We start from the raw sequence: 8,690 nt of genomic DNA on the forward strand, positions 1-8,690 counted from the left end.
AATTTAAAGCTACATCAATTTTAGGCGGAAAAATGAGCTAAGTAACACAAACATTAACTATACATTGCAATAGATAAGCATTCTCATCATACAAGCATCATACTCGCATCATAAAAGCATTGCATAAGCATTTCATGGCATAAACATCGCATACACATTTCATAACATAATCATCACATAAGCATTATATTTGCATAAGTACTTTACAAAACTGTACGGAATAATATTGCAGAATTTCGCAATAATATCGCAGAATTTAGCAGGATTATTCAGGATTATTCAGAATTTCACAGGATTATTCAAGAATTTCGCAAGATTATTCAGAACTTCACAGAATGATTAAGAATTTCGCAGAATGATTCAAAATTTCGTAGAATGTGTCAGAATTTCAAAGAATATGATTATTTCGAATGATGTGATTATCTCGCTCAATTATTTCGCACAATTATAAGCAACTTGAAGAGATTATACTATAGCATGAGCACAAAACATGAGACAGAGGCAAGATAAGAATGAAGAAACAATTCGCACATTCAACATTTTCTCAAGGATTCTACCCTCATAGATAAAGAATAGAGGAAACTATGGATTACCAAGAAAACATTTTATGTTATTTATCTTCTCGGCAAGAATCACCAAAAATGGAGTAATAATTTCGCATGAATAGAGGCAATACTTATTATTCTCATTCAAGGATGGATACTTCTTATATTTCGAGGATTGAATACTTCTTATACTTCTCAAAGGATACTTCATACTTCTTATATATTTCGAGGATTGAGTACTTCTTATACTTCTTCAAGGATACTTCATATTTCGCATACTTCAAGAGATGATACTTCTTATTTACTTTGCAACGCTCCAGAACTTCACAAAAGAATAGAGGCAAGTACGTACTTTTCAAGTCCAGTATTCTTTCGCTCGTTCCTTCATCAACAAAGATCAAAGACTACTCCAACAACACGTATCTCTCTCCAACAACTACAACAATGGATTTTTTCCTGAAGATCGCTCTTCAAGCAACATTCACAAAAAAAGAGGCAAGATGTAGGATCAGAATTTCGGGACAACGATATGCTCGCGAAATTCTTAACAACGCATTACAAAAATGTCACAGAGCACTTTGAGAAACGACACAATAGGTGATATTAGCTTAAACATAAGAAAAATGTAATAACTTTGCGAAGATTAGAAGATCTGCGAAATTAACATTTGTAAGCTTGCGATATCATCGCAAGCCAGATCCGAAATTAGGGGAAATCTTAATTGTATATGAGATGTCATCCACTAGGTAGCATCCTATATAAAGAGAAAGGTAGGAGAGAGAAAAATAACTGGTATTATTATTATCTTCTTATTCTTCCCCAAAAACCAGAGAGCGAGAGAGAGCTCAAAATACTCATTAATGGAGTCTCAATTGTAATCCATATGTAATTACAAACAATCATAGTGAAGATCCCTAACCCCGTGGATGTAGATCATATTGATCGAACCACGTAAACCTTGTGTCTCTTTACAATTTTAGCATTCTTATCATCATTTTTATGTTTAGATCTACAAATTATTACAAGGGGTGTGTTGTAGGATTTCCTGCAACTACATTTTGGCGCTAGAAACAGGGAGGAGTAAAGGATTTATCCCTCCTGTAGCTTGTTGGTTCAAGAAGTTTCCATGAAGATTAGCTATTGTTCATATTTTTCTAGATCTACAAAATTTAGGTTCAAAAATGGAAATTTTATGGAAGAAATCACACTTTCAGGGAGTAAACATCATCAACAATTCAAAGACATGAAAAGAGTGAGAAAAAAAATTAGTTGTTGTGGTGAAATTTAAGGAAAAAATGGAAGTTTCAGTGAAAGATTTTCATGTTCAGGAGAAAGTAAGAGGCATTTTGTGAAGAAACAAAGGAAAGACGAAGATAATGACAAGAGTCAGAAGTTGTGATTTCTGTCACAAACAGAAATTCGCACAGATGGTTCAAGGCTAAGCGAACAAAAAATAGGTCACGGGTTCGAATTCGCAGAGACACATATTTTTCATTTTCTTCTCATTTGCATGGGAGAATAAAAGAATAAGGAAAAAAGTTATGCGTTAATTTCGTAGAGAGGTTGTTGCACAATTGGTCCAGAGAGCAGTATGTGTGTTCGTGGTCGCAAGTTCGAATTCGCCTGCGAACATAGTTTTCTTCTTTTTTACAGAGAGCGAAAAAATGATAATTTCGCAATATTGTTTCATTATTTCGCAAACAAGATGCAGCAAAATTGGTCATCTGCGAAGTTAATGAGTTCATGGTCGTGTGATCAAGTCCCAACACCTGCATATTTTTTCACACATATATTTCTTTGATTATTTCGCACAGAAGAGAGTTGATGATAATTTCGCAGAGATATTTCGCAAAGAAGAAGCTTGCACAGTTGGTCAGGAGGCATGAACGCAAGCAGCTGGTCGCGGAATCAATTCTTGCTTCTCGCATGTTTATTTTTGTTACACGAAATTTATACAGAATTACCTCTCACACAATTGGAATTTGATTACTTCGCAAGAAATTTGATTATTTCGCAAGAGAGGCTTAGCACAGTTGGTATGGTGCAAGAAAATCCAAGAAGCGGGTCGAGGGTTCAAGTCCCACTTCTCACACTTCTTTTTGCTGCGCGAAATTCATACATTTCAAGGAATTTTTTCACTTCTCTGACAACAATAGCGACTCACATGAAAGATAAGTACCACTTCCTTGAACATTTTACTTTATACTAGGAACGAATAAAAAGATTTTTGATTTGATTTACAAAAAGCGATTCAATCGCACGATTACAAAGATTTCAAGATTTTAAAGATTATAAAGATTACTAAGATTTCAAGATTACAAAGACTTCAAAATTACAGAAAACTGAGAAAATTCAATTTATATGTTTCTCTAGAATATTTCTTTTGCAGAGAATAAAAATATTTTTGATTTGATTTACAAAACGCGATAGAATCGCAGAATTACAAAGATTTCACAACTACAAAGATTTCAGAGTTACCATGTATTAGAATTTCTCTTGAATATTTATTTTGATTCAAATGATATGATATTATGAGAATGAAAGAATGAATGAAAGAGATGACAGAAATGAAAGAACGAATAAAAGAGATGACAGAAATGAAAAGATGAATGAGAGAATAAAGAAACGCGAACATTTCGCATAAATAAAGAGACGCGAAAATTTCGCAGAAACGCGAATAAAATTTCGCAGCTAGGGGCGAACCTTTATGGCGTACACCCTAGTTCGCGAATACAATTTCGCAATAGGCAAATGTAAGACCTAAAGTACGTCATATAAGGGGGTACCTGTTTCATGGCTCAGGGAAAGGTTACACCGCCCCGGAACCTGAGTCATAGAGATTTGGGGTCAATAAAGCCCATCCGGGAGAGGCACCTTGGATTCTCAGCTTAAGCATATGACTTAGGTTGGGCGACTAAGGTAATAAGGACTCTCCAAAGGAGTGTGGAATCTGATCAAGGCGCCGAGGTACACGTTTGAGTCAAGAGTGCCAGGGGCGTCTGGAGCGTACATTGCCATTCTTGACAAGTCTTGGCTTATACTGCACTCGTCCCGAAGAAAACCCCACTTAGGGTGCAGTCTCGTAACCATAAGCCCTATAGGTAAAAGGGACAAGAGGCTGCGAAAAAAACTGGTTGTTTTTAAGACCGGATGGGAGGAGCTAACCTTGTATGGTAGAAGTACGCCTCCTTGAAGGGGCAACCAGGGGGGAGATAAGGGCGGCACCCTCCATTAGGGAGATGATAAGTGTCTTAAGACGCAAATGTCATGAGGCTTTTTACTCGCAAGGGTATTAAGGCTTGTCATATTTGTGTGACAGTCCTGAAGAGGCAATAACCCTAGAGAAAAAGATAAGACGAGATCAATGGGTCATTACATGAAAATGTGAAGACGTCCTGCGATTTCGTCGCAAGACGGCAATGTCATGGGGATTTATTTTCGCAAGAATATTTAGGCCTGTCATATTGTCGCAAAAATCCTGAAGAGGCAATAATACAAAAGAAAAATTTAAGGCAAGATCAATGGGTTTTTGCATGAAAGTGCAAAGACGTCCTGCGATTTTGTCGCAATGACAAGAGGTGGCAAAATAAGACCTTTAACTAGGAAAGAAAAATAAAACCACATAAGAAAATGAGTAAGCAAGTAAGCTTGCGAGAATGATTATATGTAAGCAAACAAGCTTGCGAATATGTACATGGAAATGAAACTGAGGCAGTGAAAATGCCACAGACTTGATATTATGATCATACTGTTATGAGATACTAATAGTGCAGGAAAAAGGAAAGATGAAACACAAGTAACAACTTGTGAGGAACAATAACTACACGAAGAGGAATGCATACACTAAATAAAAAGCCAGAGAAATGGAGAATGGAGGCAATTTAAAGCTACATCAATTTTAGGCGGAAAAATGAGCTAAGTAACACAAACATTAACTATACATTGCAATAGATAAGCATTCTCATCATACAAGCATCATACTCGCATCATAAAAGCATTGCATAAGCATTTCATGGCATAAACATCGCATACACATTTCATAACATAATCATCACATAAGCATTATATTTGCATAAGTACTTTACAAAACTGTACGGAATAATATTGCAGAATTTCGCAATAATATCGCAGAATTTAGCAGGATTATTCAGGATTATTCAGAATTTCACAGGATTATTCAAGAATTTCGCAAGATTATTCAGAACTTCACAGAATGATTAAGAATTTCGCAGAATGATTCAAAATTTCGTAGAATGTGTCAGAATTTCAAAGAATGTGATTATTTCGAATGATGTGATTATCTCGCTCAATTATTTCGCACAATTATAAGCAACTTGAAGAGATTATACTATAGCATGAGCACAAAACATGAGACAGAGGCAAGATAAGAATGAAGAAACAATTCGCACATTCAACATTTTCTCAAGGATTCTACCCTCATAGATAAAGAATAGAGGAAACTATGGATTACCAAGAAAACATTTTATGTTATTTATCTTCTCGGCAAGAATCACCAAAAATGGAGTAATAATTTCGCATGAATAGAGGCAATACTTATTATTCTCATTCAAGGATGGATACTTCTTATATTTCGAGGATTGAATACTTCTTATACTTCTCAAAGGATACTTCATACTTCTTATATATTTCGAGGATTGAGTACTTCTTATACTTCTTCAAGGATACTTCATATTTCGCATACTTCAAGAGATGATACTTCTTATTTACTTTGCAACGCTCCAGAACTTCACAAAAGAATAGAGGCAAGTACGTACTTTTCAAGTCCAGTATTCTTTCGCTCGTTCCTTCATCAACAAAGATCAAAGACTACTCCAACAACACGTATCTCTCTCCAACAACTACAACAATGGATTTTTTCCTGAAGATCGCTCTTCAAGCAACATTCACAAAAAAAGAGGCAAGATGTAGGATCAGAATTTCGGGACAACGATATGCTCGCGAAATTCTTAACAACGCATTACAAAAATGTCACAGAGCACTTTGAGAAATGACACAATAGGTGATATTAGCTTAAACATAAGAAAAATGTAATAACTTTGCGAAGATTAGAAGATCTGCGAAATTAACATTTGTAAGCTTGCGATATCATCGCAAGCCAGATCCGAAATTAGGGGAAATCTTAATTGTATATGAGATGTCATCCACTAGGTAGCATCCTATATAAAGAGAAAGGTAGGAGAGAGAAAAATAACTGGTATTATTATTATCTTCTTATTCTTCCCCAAAAACCAGAGAGAGCTCCAAATACTCATTAATGGAGTCTCAATTGTAATCCATATGTAATTACAAACAATCATAGTGAAGATCCCTAACCCCGTGGATGTAGATCATATTGATCGAACCACGTAAACCTTGTGTCTCTTTACAATTTAGCATTCTTATCATCATTTTTATGTTTAGGTCTACAAATTATTACAAGGGGTGTGTTGTAGGATTTCCTGCAACTATATCGGTCTTGGTGATGATCGAGTATGCGGAAGTGCTAGCCCTTGTTGATCAATCCCGTTCTAAGTAACATTGAAATCTTTTGCTTTGCGAAAACAGCACTGTGAGTTATTTTGTTTCGTTAAATTCGGATCATATGCAAAGTTCATCTTATGACGTGAGTGGGTTCGTCTGATTATATGTTGCATCTCTTGGAGTTAGTAGAGTCACATGATAGATTCATTAGTCCGTACAACCTCATGCTTTTGTATTAAGACTCCTTGCATATCATGTATCTTTGAATTAGTAATTAATTAATATATGTTATTTCATAATATCTAGTCAACTGTTTTAGGCAAGCATCTCATAGGCATCAACGTATCCTAGTCCAAAATCTCTAGCTAGTTTGTACGCACATGCATTTGGTGGTATATTAATAGTCGTATCGTAGTGGAAAATATAGAGAAAATAAAGAGACGGAGAAGTTTCTGTTGATCAGGATAAAATTGTGTTACATAAATATATTCTTTTATATATAAGTAGGAAGAAGACCCTAGACACTATATTGGACCGCACATCCATGGGCCACAAGCCCTACAACACTCCCCCTTGTGCGGTCCAGTAGAATTTCATATGCAGTGCTTCACATTTATTGCTTCGAATATAGTTCTTCAAATATCGTCCTCTCCTTGATGACTTGTGCGGAAATGAATTGCCTCATTGAAACTTTAACAAGGAAAAACTCAGTGGGATAAAACCTTGGTACAACTCTTCACATGTAGTACTTCACATGTTGTCTCGTACTTTACATGTAGTTCATCACATGCAATACGATCTTCAAAGATCGATGAGTCTAAGTTAATTTCCTCGTTAAAACTTCGTCAGGAAAACCCAAAGGCAAAAAATCTGGACTAAAGAAAAAGAGTACAATATTACGCAAACGTAGAACATAGTTAGACCCGAATATGTAGCCTCATTAAAACCTTGACAAGGAAAACCCAGTGGGAAAAACCTTGACGAAGGGAAAAGAGTACAAGGTGACAAATGCAAGTAAAGGTGATCCGTTGCAGATGATCACTTTGATCTGTTGAAGTTGACTAGTTACTTCACAACTCATAAGGTAGAAAATCCTCGTGGGAAAGCTAATAGCCTTAGCTTGGAAATTACATTACCAGTGTTTGTTGTTGTCTCATTAAAAACCTTGCCGAGTAACAAAACCCTGTGGAAAAAAGCAACCTCGGTGAAGAAAAATAGTTCAACACACCATTAGATGCTCCCCCTGATGTCAGACAATTTTCATTAGTCAAATGCATTCAGAAGAAGTTTATCACACTTTACTTTGGTGAGTTGAATGTTTATACGACCTTGTTGATTCTGGAAGTTACGTTGCTTAACATACTATCACGTTTCATTTCTTTGATTCAGATATTTTCAGTAATATCAGCGTGATCTTTATGTCTTCAACGTTCAATATACTTGATGCTTTTAGTGTTGTCTCGTTAAAAACCTTGTCGAGTAACAAAACCCTTTGGGAAAAACTATTCTCGATCGAAGAGGAAAAGAGTACAACACATCTTCAATTTTGAAGTAAAATATGTCGACATCATATCCTTGGATCCTCCCCCTAATTTCGGCATCACCCCTGATTACTTTTAGAGTTGTTCCAGACAGTTCCTTTAGTCATGTACTTTTCGAAACTGAATATCGTTAATGACCTAGAAAATAGTCCACCATATCTCCCCCTGATTACTTTCGATGGAGAAGAGATTATTGTTCCTTCATAATCAACAACTTTTGAATTGCACTTTCATTAGCATTCCTTATAGTGTCTTTGCAGGGACAAAACAAATTTATGTCAATGGTTAGTTCTACTTCATTCGAAAACGAAGAACAAGAAGTCACGCCCCTTTTTACTTTTAAGTACATGATTACATTCACTATACCATTCCAATGACGTTGCGTTGGCGCTGAGCTACTTATCATGTCCATATTGTTGACGTTGATAACTATAATTCTGAATCATGAACTTATTTAATACCTATGGCACAAAATCGTACTTGTTTATCCCTTCCCAATCAAATAGTCACTTAGACGGGTATACCACATCCGCCTGATTGTCTAAATCAATAAGTGACACACTCCGTAGTTTAGAGTCATTCGACTTGGGAAGCAAAAGGTCATCATGCGCTTTTGCAAATATCTTCTATCTCTTGATTCTTTCAGAGATACGTAACAACCACATACATATGCTGCATTTCAAGTCTTTTTGAAATTACCAAGCTAACTAAGTAGCGGAACACTATAAAGTTCATTACAAGAGAACAATTCCAGGGCTTTGTGAGAAACCTCGCGCCACAAGGCGAGTCTTTATACTTTAAGACTGCTTTCTTCTTATTATGCTTTGTGACAAATTAATCATGTGTAACACCCCGTGTTTTTAGCATGGCGTATGCTAAAGGATGCGCCATGGCATGAGATGAAGCTTCATCTCAAGCTTCGTTACATGTTAAGAGGAACATTGGCCTAGTGCCAATATTGCATCAAATGATGCATTACGCCAGTTGGGAGGATGTCCTAGAACAAAATAGCGCCAAAATGTCGCAATATGCAGGTCATTGTCCTATGACCAATATCATACCACAATGGTGCAACAGGCCAAAGCAGGCTGGCCTTAGAAATGGACAACCAACATGGCTGGAC

Source organism: Papaver somniferum, chromosome 1 (assembly GCF_003573695.1).
Source record: "Papaver somniferum cultivar HN1 chromosome 1, ASM357369v1, whole genome shotgun sequence".
NCBI lineage: Eukaryota > Viridiplantae > Streptophyta > Magnoliopsida > Ranunculales > Papaveraceae > Papaver > Papaver somniferum.